At 37.9% G+C, this 18,554-nt stretch overlaps 1 long non-coding RNA gene across 12 annotated transcripts; it reads right to left on the reverse strand.

Annotated features, from left to right (window-relative positions):
- Positions 1–9,393: 9,393 nt before the first annotated feature.
- LOC121977169 lies at positions 9,394–18,442 on the reverse strand. Of its 12 annotated transcripts, none has more exons than XR_006110756.1 (8): positions 18,187–18,442; positions 17,997–18,114; positions 16,964–17,140; positions 14,832–14,931; positions 13,703–14,363; positions 13,282–13,509; positions 12,250–12,300; positions 9,394–9,706 (listed from the first exon to the last, which is right to left on the reverse strand). It is a non-coding gene; the product is annotated as an uncharacterized LOC121977169 (long non-coding RNA). The 12 variants fall into 12 exon arrangements; XR_006110755.1 differs by having other exon boundaries at positions 14,832–14,935; XR_006110760.1 differs by having other exon boundaries at positions 13,703–14,067; positions 14,170–14,935.
- Between the last annotated feature and the right edge of the window lie 112 nt (positions 18,443–18,554).

The following is an 18,554-nucleotide window of genomic DNA, read 5'->3' on the forward strand; positions in this document are numbered from 1 at the left end:
TCAAGGTAATGGTGTGCTCGGGCACGGTTGGGCGGTCGGCCTCTGGCAGCAGCTCTTCAGTCGGTAGATGAAGAGTGACCCGAATCGTGAGACCATGACCAGGGGTCGTCCGACCGGCATCCGGAAGGGGATCAGAAGCCGGCGCAGAAAACTGTGAATGAATGGTCGAGCGTTGGACCGAATGGCGAGCAGGCGAGAGAGTGCTGATCGGAATAGTCTCAACCGGAGCAGCCGGCTCGTCCCAGTCAGAAGGGGTCCGGTCGGACGAAATGGTCTCGGCCGTAGGCGCCTTGCCTCGAGCGATGGCGGTGGCCCGGTCGGAAGGTTGGACCGCAGAGGTAGCATATCGCAGCGGAGTCTCCACTCGACGCCTCTTTTGCAGAGGCTGCTCCTCCTCCCGAGCGGAACCTTCCTTGGGGGCAGTTGGTTCTTCAAGGGGGTAGCTCCGCTGGCCACGTTCTGTTGAGAAGCTTGAGCGGCCAACTCAACTTGAGTCCCGCTCTCTCCTTCATGGGAGCCGACCGGTTGAATACCCAGCACTTCCATTTCCTTGGCCGCCGCGGCCTCTAGCGCCGCCGCCTTTCTCTTCAGAACACCGGCCATCACCGAGTCCATGACTATGTCAGCTGCAGGAGAAAGAAAAGAAATCAGTTAGCAATTAAACCAAATGCCCAAGCAAAATTCTTACCGAAGCCGGTCGGAAGAGGAGTCCGTATAGGACTCAGCCCGAAGATGTACATCACTCTCTCGTGAAGAAGTTTATTGATGTCAAGTCGTAAACCGGCCAGTATATTTGCAGCGTGGAGATAGTCCGGTCGGGTCTTGAACTTCTTCAGCTCGGGAGTGGGAGGTAGACTGACCTGCCACTGGGTCGGGAAGTTTGCCTGATTGGGCATACGGATGTAGAAAAAATAATCCTTCCAATGTTTATTGGAAGTAGGTAACTTGTTGAAGAAGACTAAGCCGGGTCGAGCTTGGAACATGAAGGTGCCCGGCTCAGCTTGCTTGGGATAGTAGAAATAAAAGACCTCCGGTCGGAGGGGGATGTTGTGAATCTTGAACAAAACCACAACACCGCAGAGGAGACGAAAGGTGTTGGGTACTAAACTGCCGAGCGGCACACCAAAAAAATTACAAACATCTACGATGAAAGGATGTACAGGGAACCGCAGACCGGCGGTAAATTGGTCGCGGAAGACACAGAAGGCTCCGCGCGGCAGCCTGTGCGGCCGAGCGGAAGGACCAGCTAAACGAATTTCGAAATCATCTGGGATTTCAAAATTGTCCGTCAAAATATCGAAGTCCCGTTGTTCAAAGCGGAACTGCATGGTAGTGTACCATGGGCCGAGGGACTGGTCTTCCGGATGAGAAGAACTAGCCATGAGCCGGGCGGGAGAAATCAAAAAGGGCAAAAAGGCCAGAGGAAAACAACCGACAACGAAAAGAAGTTTCAAGGATTGGAACTAGGGAAAGAAATGCGAATGAGACACCAGAAATAAGGAAGGAAAGTGATAAACCCTTACAGAGAGGAAAGGGATCGAAGAAGGGGCGCCGGAGAGCGTCGGAGAACAGAGATGGTATCGCCGGAGTTCCAAGCGTTGGGGACGGGTCGAAATCGCAAAGGCAAACGCGAGAGAGAAGGAAACGAAGGATTTATAGGGTGGAAGCCGGGCAGTCTCCACCGTCGGATCCAGGTCACAGGAATCAACGCGTACATCGGGCCGTCCATTTCGAATCGCTTCGATCACATCAAAGCACCATGCCACCGCCGTCGTACGATGATGGCATTGCGCCACGTGGCATTCAATCATTAGGAGCATTTAATGAAAGCATGATCAACCTTAATGTCGAAGATTGGCGCAGAACACGAGGAGATCCGGTGAATGCCATCGTTGATTCGTTTAAGGCTATCTCTACGGTTGGCCGAGCGGAGAGTACTAGCACGGAGGAGCCGTTCGGCTAGATTCGTAGTCCAGTCAGTCGGACTATTCGTCTCCTTCGACTAGACTTGAAGGGGAGGCAAGTGATCCGGTAGTAAGAATAGGGGACCCCGTCCTGTGGAGTCAACGCCACGTGGAAGTCAAAGTGGCAGTTGTCCATCCGGGGAGGGCCGGGTCCGACCGACCGGTCGACCGTCCGGTGGAATCGAACGTCCGAAGATGGATGGGTCCGACCGACCGGCCGACCGCCTGGTGTTCGGCTGGTGGTTGAAGGCGCCCTGTCAAAATCAGGGTTCCGACGCTTAGTGGAGAAGGTCGCAGGGCCGAGCGGACTGCACGCTCGGCCAAAGCCATAAGGTAACGTACTGCTAATAGTCTCCACAAAGCACGTGATGGAGAATCTCCCCAAGTAAACCATCGCATATGTCCGGCCGGATATTGAGGGAACTGTCCGGCCGGACGCCATATATGGAGCAGGGAGAAAAAGACAAGGAACATCTTCTGATAGCTGTCATGCTCTAGGACTAGGTCGTACTCCAAACCTTATGACAGGGGGTTCCGCTGTCCCATCGAAGACGTGCTTGTACTACAGCAGTATGGGGTCAGGTAAGCTCACTGACAGGCCTTTACTGGGGTATGGGCTGAGGACACGTGTACACCTTGGTATGTGTGCACCCGCTTCTCCACATCCCTATATAAAGCCTCTCATCCTTCGCCGGAGGTACGTTTTCTACGAGCTTTGGAGCCACTTTTTCTCTCTTGAGCTTCGCCTGACTTGAGCGTCGGAGGGTCGCCGCTGGGAACCCCTTCCCGGGCCGACTTCTGTGCAGGTTCGCCGGAGCTTCGTTCTACCAGTCGAAGATCCACGTCAACAGTCGAAAAGCGCCCCGTGCCCAGCGTCCGTTGATTCAGTATTCGGACAGGATCATCCTATATTGACTCATTTGGGCATGACCATGCACTTCGTGGTCTCACTCTATCAAGAATATCGATGTCGCTCCCGTCATATAGGAGGGATAGATCACATCTACATCACTCACATCCCACTGCATAATTCGTTACATACCCAGTAATCGCCTTTATAGTCCACTCAGTTACGGGTGACGTTTAACGAAACCAAAGTATATAACTCCTTATGTAGGGATCCATGGTGACTTCAGGTCTAAGGACTAGTAGTCATACTAATAGCCACATGAGAAAGTATATGACACTCATATAACGATCCATGATACTTTCTAATGGCGGGTCATTCAGTATACATTCTCCAATGCATACCCATGTGTAAACTTGATATCTCTATATCCATGACTTGTGAGATCAAGTCATCGAGTTGACCTACATGCTAGTCTTATTGCATTAACATTGTCCCTGAATGTTAATACTCTCGACTAGGAATGATTAAGAGTAGTGTTCCCTATATCATCTCACTATCGGTTCAACTAACCGATTGATATAGGTGAGAACTGTCTATTCAAGGACGTTATTATACTTAGTTTATTTGGCACCAATACAAGTAAGTAGAATAACCAAAACCAAATGCCTTTATTTATATAGAATATGATACAACAAGTCCAAAATACAATCATCAAATGATTGGCTCTAGGGCTCTAGCTAACAATCTCCCACTAGCACTAGTGCCAATCAGTGTAGGCTCTAAGCCCCAATGACCTAGTGTGGCCATCATGCTTCCTCTGTGTCAAAGCCTTGGTCAAGGGATCTGCGATGTTAGCCTCTGTAGGTACTCTGCAAATCTTCGCATCTCCTCTCTCGATGATCTCTCGAATGAGATGAAAGCGCCGTAGTATGTGTTTGGTCCGCTGGTGTGAGCAAGGTTCCTTCGCCTGTACTATAACTCCATTGTTGTCACAATAGAGCTCAATGGGGTCAGCAATGCTAGGAACCACCCCAAGTTCAGTGATGAACTTGCGGATCCAAACTGCCTCCTTTGTTGCCTCTGATGCAGTAATATACTCGGCTTCTATTGTAGAATCAGCTATTGTATCCTGCTTCGAACTCTTCCATCTGACAGCACCACCATTAATGCAAAATACGAACCCCGACTGCGATCTATAGTCATCCTGGTCGGTCTGGAAGCTAGCATCACTGTAACCCTTTACAGCTAGCTCATCATCGCCTCCATATATCAAGAAATATTCTTTAGTCCTTCTTAAGTACTTAAGAATATTCTTGACCGCTATCCAGTGACTTTCACCTGGATCTGACTGGTATCTACTCGTCATGCTCAAAGCATACGAGACATCAGGTCGAGTATATAGCATGGCGTACATGATCGATCCTATGGCTGAGGCATAAGGGATCTGATCCATGCGGTCTCTCTCCTCTCTAGAAGAGGGACATTGAGTCTTCGAAAGACTCACGCCATGTGACATCGGCAGAAATCCCTTTTTGGAGTTCTGCACGGCAAACCGTAGGAGTACCTTGTCAATGTATGTACTCTGACTTAGGCCAAGCAATCTCTTAGATCTATCTCTATAGATCTGTATCCCTAGAATGCGGGATGCCTCACCTAAGTCCTTCATTGAGAAGCAACTCCCTAGCCATGTCTTGACAGACTGAAGCATAGGGATGTCCTTCCCAATGAGCAGTATGTCATCCACATACAATATGAGGAAGACAACTATGTCCCCTACAACATTCTTGTAGACACAAGGTTCATCTTCGTTCTTGATGAAACCAAATTGTTTGATTGCATCATCGAATAGAAGATTCCAGCTCCGAGAAGCTTGCTTTAGTCCATAAATGGACCTATGCAGCTTGCATACTCTGCTAGTATGCTGTGGATCTACAAAACCCTCAAGTTGTGTCATGTACACATCCTCGAGTAGGTTTCCATTCAGAAACGCGATTTTGACATCCATCTGTCATATCTCATAGTCATGGTAGGCTGCAATAGCAAGTATGATCCGAATGGACTTAAACATCGCTACTGGAGAAAAAGTTTCATCATAGTCAATACCATGAATCTGCTTGAAACCTTTAGCTACCAAGCGACCTTTATATATAAGTTCATCCATGTCAGTCTTTCTCTTAAAGACCCACTTACACCCTATGGATTTTACCCCTTCAGGTGGATCAACCAAAGTCCATACTTGGTTGGTGTACATGGATTCCATTTCGGATCTCATGGCCTCTAACCATTTCTTAGAATCTGGTCTCATCACAGCTTCCTGATAGGTGGTAGGCTCATCCTCTATGAGCATAATGTCATCATGGTCAGACAAGATAAATGTGTATCTCTCAGGCTGACGACGTACTCTATCAGACCTGCGAAGAGGTATGTCTACTTGAACTGGTTGTTGTTCCTCAACTCCTTGTGGAACAACATCCTCCACAACACTTTGTGGTTCCAGTTTAATTTCCATCGAGGCATCAGTGCTATTGTTCGCATCTTGAACTTCTTCAAGATCGAACACGCTCCGACTAGTTTTTCTAGAAATAAAGTCCCTTTCTAGAAAGACCCCAGTCTTTGCCACAACTACCTTGTGCTGACTGGGAATGTAGAAGTAATATCCCTTAGTTTCCTTGGGATATCCAATGAAAAAGCACTTGTTGGGTTTGAGTTCTAATTTGTCTGAGATTTGACGTCGAACGTAAGCCTCACAACCCCAAATCCTCATGAAAGACACCTGGGCATCTCTCTCAGTCTATATCCTATATGATGTCTTTATCACGGCCTTGGATGGAACTCGGTTGAGTATAAAAGCTGCCGTCTCTAAAGCATAGCCCCAAAGGTATGTCGGAATATCTGTGTGACTCATCATAGATCGTACCATATCTAATAAAAGATACATTTATAAATTCTAAATTATGATTTTAATTTATGAAGCGATATTTACTATAGAACAAATTAAACTTTCAAATCTTACCAATGCAAATTGTAAAAAAGCAACGAAAATTATAATCACAAATTCACAACTAAAATATGGAATGTTAATTATCAAATACCATAGTTAACAACAAAAATAAGTAAATGAGTGAATCAACTCACCGAAGGACTCCGATAAAATTAGTGTAGGGTTGTAGAATGCAAAGATGAGTGAAGATGAATCAAGTCACGGTCGCACAACTCAAAGCTGAAGATGGGCAGTAGAAGAGGATCAAAGACATTGGGGAAGTTGAGATCGAGGCAGATAGCACCAACAGACAACACTGCAACAGTCACGCAGTGGAGTTTCAGAAGAGGTGTGTTGCGTTCACAAATCCTCCAGTGGTTCAGGAGGAGCAAGCGTTGTTGCATAGGCAATGTTCAATGATGAAGGAGGAGGAAAATTTTTACCTTTATGCTCTTCTCGCTTTCTGTTTTTTTGTTATTCTTGCTTTTTGCCGATCTATTTTGGAAGAAGAGAATTGTGAAAGGATTTTGGTAGATGGGATTTGATAAAATTTTAGTTTATATATATGGGCTTGAGCCCAGCAAGCCCATACTTACCATATGCCTCTACATTGATCATGACTAGTTACGACAATGCCTTTAGGGTTTGACACAGGTAATAACCGTATGATATTTTGTTCGAATCAAGTAGGTGTTGATCCCATAATTTCACCGCCGGTAGAAGCTCCACCTTGTGTTTGTCACATGTGCTCCTGTTAAATCTCCCTCCATATGACATGGACAGAGAAGCTGTTAATGTGGTGATTTGTATTTAGTTGTTACAACCATCAATCATGGCTACGCTAGTCTCTACGTCTTAACAATTATTTTTATATTATTCTAAAAAGAAATACATTTTTTTGGATATTTTAAAAAATTTAGTGCACTGATAAATTATCCTTATTCAAATTTTTTATTTTCTAAACTTCAACAACAAGGATGATCTTTGTTGTCATTTAGGTTGATTTTTTTTTTACTGATTGAATATAATAAAAGTTAAATTAAATAAAAATATATCTGTATACGACTATGATAGCTTGGGCGACGAGTTAAATTATATATATATATATATATATATATATATATATATATATATATATATATATATATATATATATATACTAATCAAATTAATTTTATTTGAAAAGTCACTACTAACACCGGAGTAAAACTTTAGATGAATTAACTAAAATATTTCTAATAAAAATAGAATTATACCAATAATTAATTTTAAATCTTAATCTTTTTAAATTAATTATGGATGAATTCAATGGACAATTTCAAACACAGTACCGTAGTACATATTATTTACAGATGATATCATTCTGATAGATAAGACACGTGATATAATATTATTTTGGTAGATAAAACACGTGAAGGAGTAAATGTTAAACTAAAATTTTGACAGGATACACCAGAAGTAAAAAATTTTAGACTTGGTGAAAACAGAATATATGAAATTTAAATTTAGCAATATTAGACGTAATGAAATAAATATTAAAATAAGAGATGACGAATTGTCTGGACTGAGAACTTTAAATATTTAGGATATTTTTATAAAATGATAGATGGATTAAGAGAGACGTCTTAGAATACAAATAGGATGATTGAAATGGAGAAGAACGACAAATATTTTATATGATCGTAAAGTACCTCTAAAACTTAAAGGAAAGTTTTACAAAATGACGGTCAGATCTACTATATTATATGATGCTAAATGTTGAGCTATGACTCGAGCACATGATCAGAAGATGAGAGTTGTAGAGATGAGAATGTTAAGGTGGATATGTGGACATACAAGGATGAGGAAGATTAGAGTTATATCTATTAAAGACGAGTTATATCTATTAAAGAAAAACTTCGAAAGATATATTTAAGATGGTATGGACATGTACTTAGACGACTAATAAATGTTCCAGTTAGGTAATTGAAACTATGATCAATACGCACATCCAAACAAGAAAGATTAAAAAAAGACTTAGTTAATAAAATAAAATAAGATAAATTTTATTTAAATATAGATGATAATATAATAAGAGATAGAGTCCAAAGATATAAAAAAAATCTATATATTAGACTCGCCTAATGAGATAAAGATTAATTATTATCGTTGTACATGTTATTAAATGAAAGAAATATAAATTATCAAAGGAAATAGATTGTATAATCCATTTATCAGCTATCAACAACATCCTCTAGTCCTCATCACATCACATGTCCACCTTATAAATTCTTTCAACTTATTTTTTTTTTTTTTTACAACTTATGATTTAAAGGGGATCCAAAATTTTCTTTACCCTCTTAATGCTAGCTTTATGATTGATTGACGCTGAGATAAGGTGGTCCTAAGAAAATATCAAATTGTCTAAATATAGTTAGTAGTTTCAATCACAAGAATTTATTAGGTAGTTGGTTTTTGAAATATTCTCTTTCTCTATATTTTAGGCCATCTATTATCTGATTTGATTTGTGACAAGCTTGTAAAATTGTACCACAAGGGATAACAACAAGCTTAATTATCCTTGTTCTACCCCTGGACTATAGTATAACGATAAGACATGCAAATTATCACTCAAGCATCCATGATTCATCCCTAGTTATAATAAATTTGTAAAAAATTTCCTCCAAATAGGACGCACAATCAAAAAATGTTGGGCTTCTTGGTCGCTCGCTTTCCCGATTTACCCTGGTGGCCAGTAGAAAAATTTCGTGAGACCAGATCGATACCTCAACGCTAATCAATAAGGCTAACTGAGTTTATAATTTTTTTTAATTGTCCTTGTTCTAGTTCCCTCAGGATGATACAATGGTTGAGGCATGGAGTGTTACCACATTAGGTCATGAAATCGAAACTCGACATGTCTTCCTCCATGCCTTGGCTACTGCACTAATAACTAATAGTCATCCGTAATTTACCTCTTTCGTGTTGACCTATAGATGAATTAACAGGGACACTGGAGATGAACGAATCATCTTTATTATTTTTTTTGTCACATTAATTGTCCTTGTTCTAGATGCACCACAAGAGATCAAGAAGAAAACAAAGAAAAAGAAATGAATTAGAGAAAATACAATTTAAAAATAAATAAACCTTTTTCATAAAATTTTAAATGTTTTCAAAATGAATGCTTTTCAATATAAAAAATATATTCTTAAAACCTCTTTGGACAAAATAATGGGATGAAAGCAATATGAGATGAAGTTACTCCCCTCATCATTGTTGCCTAAGAAAATAATGCAAAATGAATTATGTAAAACTGAAAGTGAAATGGGGTGAAGATTTTCCCGAGTGATTCTTTCAATCCCATCATTTTCATCGACACGAAACTACAAAGAAAATCTACTGAAGAAGCTTTTCTCCTCAGGCATTTCCTTGCATCCACTTGTTCACAAACATAACACTTGAAATGAAAACTAAATGACGTGAATAGGACTATTACCTGCCTGATGGATCGACTCAAATTATAATCTATTTAAGAGGACGTTTGGTTAAATGATGGGAATGACTATGGGTATGAATTTGATAGTAAAGTGTAATAGAAATATGAATGGAAATGAAACTCACCTAGTTATATGGATTTGGTTGATTCCCATAAATCTAGAAATCATTCCCAAATTATCATTCCCAAACCCACAATCCAAATACCATCATTTATTATCATTCCATTCCCTTATTTCCAAACCCATCAACCAAACACCCCCTAAATATTATTAGGGATCTGATTTATTGGAATGGAAAAATTTAAGCCGACAAAAAAAAAAAATGAATGAATGATCCTCTAGATGTATTCAACTTTGAACATCTGATCCTCCGTGAGTTGATGGATGTTGCATATATATACTCGATTCTATGGCAAACTGAACGTCATACACGCTGAAGAGAATAGAGATGTTTTAATATACGATTGTGACATGATAATGTATAATAATTGCTAATAAATGTGCAAATAAAATATCATTAATGCACGCTACTAAGATATTCACATGCAGACTAAAGATTGGTTAAACTTAACCATCAATCCACAATGGACTATTAGAGCACAAAAAATCAAGATCATTTGGCAGGTGGAATAGGTTGATTATAGTTATGAGAAAAAGATGCATAGCTAAGCACACTATAAATGTTGAGCCCACTAAAAATATGAACACAAGGTGGAAACAGGATTGCCTATAAACAATGGAATCGGTAGTAGATGTGAGATGTAATGGATTCTTGGAAAAGTAAGCTAACATCATACAAAGATTACAATGGATTCGGTGGTAGATCAGATGGGAGCACTTTGGAAGCCAAAGTTTTGGAAGCCAAGATTGATACCAGAAGAATATTGTACTTGGTCTTGTAATTTTGCATGGTGTTATCCTACTTTTTCAAGAATCTATTACATTTCACATCGACTACGGATTCTATTATTTGTAACAAGTTTGCTCTCAAACTAACGATTGAGTTTTAGTTGCTCAGAGGACCGTCACTAGTTGTTCTTTGCTGATCCAGATTATTGCAGCAGTAGGGTTCATGAATCAAAGACCAGAAATACCGAAAGACTTGGACCAGTGATGGGTGGCTATGGTCCATTCTTCACTCACCTGTAAATTCAGTATCTTTGGTAGCTAAACCTCATTGATTGCTCATATCCTGTTTCAACCAACTTTCCAAGATCTTATTAAAAAGAATTATAGCGACAACATTCTGCCCAGAATCACCCACCCCATCCTGCATCCAGGGATATCGCTCACAGATCTCTGAAAGAGAGCTCTCAGGACTGAAACGAGGTGGAATGAACTGTGACAGAATACCCACACTGTGTGAATCAAGCCTTTGTGCAAATAGAATAAAAAGTTCTCAAAGGAGCAGCTAGATCAGCGCCAAAAACAAGCATGGCAAACGTTTACAATCACAGGGTTTATATGTTAAGCCTTGAGTTTTCTCCTAACCGCATGAATACCAGGAGAACTCAAACAGAAAAAACACAAGACATATCAGCATGGATCTAATTACTTCGAAAACATGGCATAATAACATGAAGCATAAACAAATAGTGTTAATAATTATTATTTTAATTATTAATACTATTAATTTACCTAATGGATTATTGATCACACCTCATTATTATTTTTGTTAAATAATAGTGTTAATAGATAAAGTTTAAAGTGATAAGAATTTAAAATATTAAAGAATATTTTGATATTTTACAATTTGTATATAATATAAAGATGATAAAATTCAATGTATTATTTTATAAATTGTTAATATTAAAATTTGAGCACATATGCTATTTTTATTTTTAAATGTAAATTAAACCAAATGCAAATCAAATTGAGTTGTCCCCAACCATTAAATATGAAAGTTTAAAATTTGATTTATTTCGTTTTACTTTAAAATTTTCTATATTATCATTTAGGTTAATTCGAACTATCTCTAATAAATAAATATTAAACATTCTTCATCATTTGCATAAAATAATCTTCAATATTCTTCTTATATAATTATTTATAACTATTTAAATTTATATTTAAAATATATATATATGAACTTAAACTAAGAAAAAGTTCTAATTTAAGAGCTTTGAATTTTTTTATTTGTTTGAATTTTATGATTATAAAATCAAGTAGAAATATAGTAAATTCTTTGTATTAATGGAATACAAGCCTTTATTAGTTTTACTTATAATATATATAGTTATTGTATTAATACCAATAGAGTGATACAATAATTAAATAATTTTTATACAAAATTTAAAATCCAATGTATATCCAAATATATTTTTTAATCTTCAAATTCTGACTCAAAATCCTAAAAAAATTGAGTCGATTCAATTTGAATGGATATGTCAATCACCCCATTAATGTCTACAGTAAATACAAGCATCCCCTTTAAATCTTATATGTGACAGCAGCAAGTCTAATTGCCCTTCTTCTAGATCCTCAAGGGACAAAGAAGAGAAATAAAGGGAAGGGAATGAGCTCCAGAAAAGAAAATTTTAATAAATGAATAAATAATAGGATTAACATGAATGCTTTTCAATATAAAAAAAATAAATATATGAATATAGTCTTAAAAAAAATTTGGGTGCCAAATTAGACCAAAAAAGAATTTGAACAGATGAAAGCAATATGAGATGAAGTTACTTCCCCTCATCATTGTTGGTTGCCTAAGAAAATAATGCAAAGAAATGGAGGGGAATTGAAACCTACAATCAAAATGAATTATGTAAAACTGAAAGTGACATGGGGTGAAAATTTTCCAGACTGATTCTTTCAACCCCATCAATTTCATCAACATGAAACTAGAAAGAGAAGCTATTGAAGAAGGTTTTCTCCAGAGGCATTTTCTTGGATCTACTTGTTCACAAACATAACTTAGAAATGAAGGGGACTAAAACTTGAAATGAAAACAAGTGACGTGAATAGGGCTGTTACCTGAATGATGGATGAACTCAAATTAGCATCTTGAGTTGAGACAGCACCAACCTTATTGTACACAAAGTGAATGTCGAGTTAGAAAAATAGCAGAGGAGATCTTTTTTTTTAATTAAAACCAACCTGGAAAAAAAATTAAGTAAATTTTAAGAGCTAGAATGAATAAATTAAGATTAGTATATGAAAGACAAAACTGATGGGAAACAAATAAGAAAAGAATGGTCAATAAACTAAAAAATATTATGATCTATTTAAATATGACTAGTGATCTGATTTAATGGAGAGGAAAAATTTATACCAACAAAAAAAAAATGAATGAAGTGCACTGAATGTATTCAATCTTAGAATTTAATTATGCCGACTAAATGCTAGTTTAGTTTACTAGTTTGGGTTATGGATGCCCACCCTTACTGAATAAATTAAGATAGTATGTGAAAGACAAAACTGATGGGAAACCAATAAGAAAAGAATGGTCAATAAACTAAAAAATATTATAATCTATTTAAATATGACTAGTGATGTGATTTAATGGATAGGAAAAATTTAAACCAACAAAAAAATGAATGAAGTGCAGACTGTTTTCAATCTTAGAATTTAATTACGCCAACGGTAATAGATGCCCACCCTTATTGGGCGCCTCCCTCCTCTATGTCCACATTGTGCAACAATTTCTATTTAAGTAGAATTCTCCCCTTTCCTTTGAAGGGTGTTTTCGAAGTGTTATAAAATGAAGTGTGGTAGCAATCCTTCAAAATATCCAATTGGAAAGAGGAGATGGTAATGGACAATTTCTATCTTGAAGCATGTTATGTGTTGTGTTCACTGCTCGAGCTCTTAAAAATGTGCTTATGATCATACATAGAGCTTGAAGAGTTTGAAAAATAAATTTGTCAATGGGAGACATATATCGATTTACAATTTTGGACTTTGTTTTTTTTTTGTACTTTTTTTTTTGGTAATCCAGGTGTCTAGGTCACGATGTCTATTTTGTACATGAGATGTCTAGTTGTGGGGTTTTTTTTGAAATCACACCTGACCTCCAATTCTGAAGCTCGAACTTGCTTTATCAAACTTCAATTGACTTGAGCATCAAAAGACTCGCGCAAAGGCCCCTGAGATAGATTTCTTGCAGGTTTAAAGGATTGTTGAGCCACCACTCTTGGGTTCACTTCTCACTCCAGCCCCATGCTAAATTCCACTACTCGAGATAGATTGATCAATAAGGTCAATTGAACCAAATCATTATATGGATTAGACCACCTGTCAAACCATGAATGCAAAAACATCTTAATGCAATGTTCACAGACAGGACAGAAATCCATAAACATCAAAACAAGGGTAAGAAAGTAATGCTAGATATCAAATATAAGTAAACTTCAGATTTAATTATAGTCAGCATCATGCCAAAACACTATTACATTGGTTTAGAAATGAAAAAGCTAGAATAACTCACCATCTGGTAATCAAGGAGATGAAAGCATCCCAAGCGGTACCATCAATCAACTGTATCACATCTTCAATCTATGTGTGCGCACTAAATAATTTTGGTAATGGTAAAGATGAGGCCTGATGAGGCAAGTGATTCATGAGACGAGATTTAATTCCATACCATCTGGTAACCAAAAGGGATTTGTTAGTTGTATAACATATTGAACCAAAAGGAGAATCTTGACGCAACGGTAAAGTTGTTGTCATGTGACCAAAAAGACACGGGTTCGAATCTTGGAAACAGCCTCTTACAAAAAGCAGGGTAAAGCTGCGTACAATGGATCCTTCCCCAGGACCCCACATGGTGGGAGTTTCGTGCACCGGACTGCCCTTTTTTTTATAACATATTGAACCAAGCAAAACATTCATGTGAGCATCAAATACCTCTAAGCAACAAAAGGCAATAAAAAAAAATGCCATATCATTAGATACTTAGAAGAATTATCCATCTCAAGCGACCCTCATTTGCCAACTCTGTCACATCTTGAACCAATACAAGCCAATCGTGTGCAAGTCAAATAGGAAGCAAAACACCTAAATCCAAGGCAATTGTTGCATTGAAACGCCAACTAACTTCATATCTGTTCATAATTTGTCCATCACCAACAAGCCATGTAAATCACAACCTGCATCTGATCCCGGTGAGTTCATGTATGTAGTATGCATGTATACTTAATACTATGGCGTGAACTGAACGTAATATACACAAAAGAATAGACATGTTTTAATATACAATTGTGAGGTGGTGATGTATAATAATTGGTAAGAAGTATACAAATGAAAATTCATTAATGCATGCTACTAAAATATTCATATGCAGACTAAAGATTGGTTTAACTTAACCATCAACCCACAGTGGACTATTAAAGCACAAAAAAATCAAGATCATTTTGCAGGAACAAGAATAGGCTAACTATAATTGTGAGAAAAAGATGCATAGCTAAGCACGCCATAAATGTTGAGCCGATAAAAATATGAACACCAGGTGGAAACAGGATTGCCTACAAGTCGATCTTACTCTATAATCATCTATTGTATGCTAATTTCAGAATGTGTTTACTTGGATGAAAGTTAGGGGGAAGAGAAACACTCACGACATTATATATGGAGCTCCATCATTATAAAACCCTTTTTTGTGTGACTTCCTTTCACCCATCGTATCCTCCAACCAAGTAAACTGACCACCCTCGGTGTCTTACTTGCATAAAGCAAATAGAGGGAAATCAAGGAAAGAACAAGGAAACTGGAGACAACACTATATACTAAAAGCCAGCTTGATCAATATAAATCATGTACTTCTCTTTCCTTCTACAGCACTAACATCCTAAGTCCTAACTTCTTGAAATAATTTAAAGGGAATCTGAGAAAATAATGTGCAACTGTGGAAAAGACACAAGTTAATGTGGTCTCTCTAGAAGTGTAGGCTTCATATTTTCCCTTTGGAGTAGCTATTTACAATTTACAAAAGAAAAAAAAAACTATATTTTACATGAGTGTAAACTTTAGCATTGAATATTAATAACTTCTGATGTTATGTATATAAGGGTTGTTTGGTTGCTTGCAAATAGGTAGATCAAGCTGTAAATAACATAACTACACTTGGCCAGAAATTGCTCAGTTGTGTGCAATTTCAAGGACACGGAAAAAGATTTGGGGAAGATAAAGTAAAGAAGTAATCAAGCAAATGATGATAAGGTGTCAAAGACAGTCACAGAGATAAGCTCAACGATAATCTGTCTGTTGGATTTGTCGAAATAAGAAAGCAGATGGCTTATAGATCTTGATGACATGTAACTGCAAAGGTTTCTACTTTATGTGACATTGCCTAACCTCATACAAAGTGTAAGCCCTTAGATTATTCACAATTGATATTGAGGAACCAATGGATTAGCACGGAAATCCTTGAAGTCTTTGTGTACTAAGATATCAATCAATGCCACAGCTTCCCGTCATTAATTAGATCGGCAAATCTAACTTATTTAAAGTGTGACTGCAAACCAACCAATACTAAAGTCTGACAATAATCAATGACATAGATCCTATCTGTGCACAACAACTCAATATAGTCCACAAAGTGATTGAAATATTCTCGCCATAACTCTCCAGTTATAGTCACTAAGTTGAGGGTTCAAATGTTACTTTCTATAAGCAAACTTTAAATTTGATTTGAAAGAATTTAATGAGAGCTGGAAGACGGTTGTACTTTTAGGGATGACTAAGAGAAAGTTCACATTTGCAATATGGTCGGGCATAAAAAATGAGCAATTAGAACAAAAATTTGCAGAAGATCAGACTGCAAATGGGAAGATGAAATGAACCGGGAATAATAATAAAAATGGTAGGTAGCCATTAAAGTCTGGTTGGTAAGGAATAGTTAACAATAATACTTTCTTTATCCCAAAGCAAACCATCTATTTGTTTATTTTAGGTTCCGACTATAAATAATTCCATTTTTAGCCAATATTAAATGGCAAAAGATTATTTTATACTTCTAAAAGTATAATTATCATATGCAAAGTTAATTATCTTTAAGGACGATCAAAGTATACAATAATTGATTAAGCTTAATTATAAAATTGCTTTGAATTTTTTGACTCAACTCATAACAATTATCTCATCTTATTCATATCAGTCAATTTTACAGCGGGAAGGACTTTTAATTTTTATTAATGCTTTCAGACATGCTATGCTAATTACCTTTTGCTCAATATGTCATTCCTAACTTTTGCTTATAGTTATAGAGAACATAGTTTCATCTTTTTCAAATTTATAGTATCATATGCCTTGAAAATCAGTAAAAGGTTAATAAGTCCTGAGAAAATATTAAATACGCTTGATTACGTATTCAAATCAAAATTAGAAAATTCATGAACTGATTCTAATTATCTTTGTGGAGGAACAAGTAGACAGAAGGATTCTACATTTGAGTAAAATCTGGAAAGGTGACAAATGTATATAAAGTCTAAACTCTTCAATATTACAAGAAATATAACTTAAGTTTCCACATCAATGTTTCATTTTAGCGTGATGATTTTGCCGATTCCATGTTTTAATTTATGTATATGATTGTGTATGCCAAAACATACGTGTTCACACACTACTGGTTAACTATATTGTGTGTTTTAATTTGTGACATGTGGACAAAAACATCCATGAGGATGATAAACAATTAATTGATGAGATTGGTGAAATCATACGACAGGCATGAAAAGAGTAGGAAGCTCACATGATTGGTGCAGGAGTCCATATCTTATTCTTCTTCTGCTGTTCACCTATAGGATAACATATAACTCGGATAAGTGATAGAGGACGTCGGCCGTTCGCACAAGGATCCTGTTCTTGATCTTGGTGATGCCTAAAAGTCTAGATTGCAGTTGAGGTTCTTTGATCTTCCTCTATCATCCTGTTGAAGCTACACTATTAAAGCTTAACTATTACAAAACTGGTGTTGACTTGGACTATTGGAACACTACAATCACGTTCAAAAAACTCATAAAAGATGGGAGTTTTGGGGAGGTGCATGGAAACATTCAAAGTAAGATATAATGATTGACTCAAGAAGGCAATTAATACACCAAACAAAACAGCTGCAAGTTTTCTAGCCTCAAATTATTTTTTTATAAGAAAGATCCTAGATGCATAATGGCTTCCGTCGAGTAATTCTCACAGATCAGTTTAATTAGCTCATTTATTTTGATGAAAATGACACCTTCAAGAAGATGTGCATGCATACAACATTGACAAAAAAAAATCATGAATTCATATATCTCTCATGTTCAGATTACTGTCAAGGAATTCTTAGATGAGGTTGAACATAAAACAACTAAAATATCTTCAACAATTACTCGTCTGGGGTCGGCAGAGTAACAGATTATTGATAGTGTAATTAAGGATCAAGTAAAGAGCTAAAAAAACGCAATCCTAGTCTAAAGTCTCATTAAGCATACTCTGGTATATAATTCCCAGTTCGAGCCACCTGGTTCATCTACTGAAAATCAATTTATGACCATTTGGTTTGAAACTTCAACTCAATAAGAGCTGGAGCCTGTTTGAATTTCATGGGACACCCTTTATTGGCCTATGCAGACATATGCCATGGATGAAGATGCATTCTATTTCATAGAAATAATGTCGGACCACACAGAATTGACATGATTTAATCTAGTTGATACACCAAAACTGCGCCACTCTTATCCAAAATTCCTTGCCACATAAATTGAAGGGAACAAACAACCAAATGCTTTGATTCAGATCCATACCTCTGAAGTGCTGCTGACCAGAGAGATTCTCAATGGCATTAATGCTCCCTTCACAATCCATCCATCCATCCCCCAAGTGTATGGCCTCCAAGCCGCCCACGGTGGGGCATAGCCAACGCTGCAACAATGAAGGATCCGCTTTTCAGAACTTTCATCGAATACTTGCACTGCACAGTGCACACTACCGGACCATTAGTGGCGTGTCTATAAATAGCGAAGTAAAAAAGGCAGCAGCGAAGCCCCGATCAAGCACCAACATGACCTCGAAGACCTTCAAGAGCCTCCATCTGTTCTACCGGTTCCTGGCGAGAAGACTCCGGGCTTTTTATGCGAACCATGGGAAGGCGCAGAGGTACCCTCCGACGGAGAAGCTGCGGGACCAAACCGTAGTGTTCGACGTGGAGGAAGCGGTGCTAAGGGACAGATCCACCTTCCCTTACTTCATGCTGGTGGCGGTGGAGAGCGGGGGACTGATGAGGGCGATGCTGCTGCTGATCCTGTACCCGGCGATCTGCTGCCTCGGGAAGGAGGCGGCGCTGCGGATGATGGCAATGGTGA

Source organism: Zingiber officinale, chromosome 4B (genome assembly GCF_018446385.1).
Source record: "Zingiber officinale cultivar Zhangliang chromosome 4B, Zo_v1.1, whole genome shotgun sequence".
In the NCBI taxonomy this organism is placed as follows: Eukaryota; Viridiplantae; Streptophyta; class Magnoliopsida; order Zingiberales; family Zingiberaceae; genus Zingiber; species Zingiber officinale.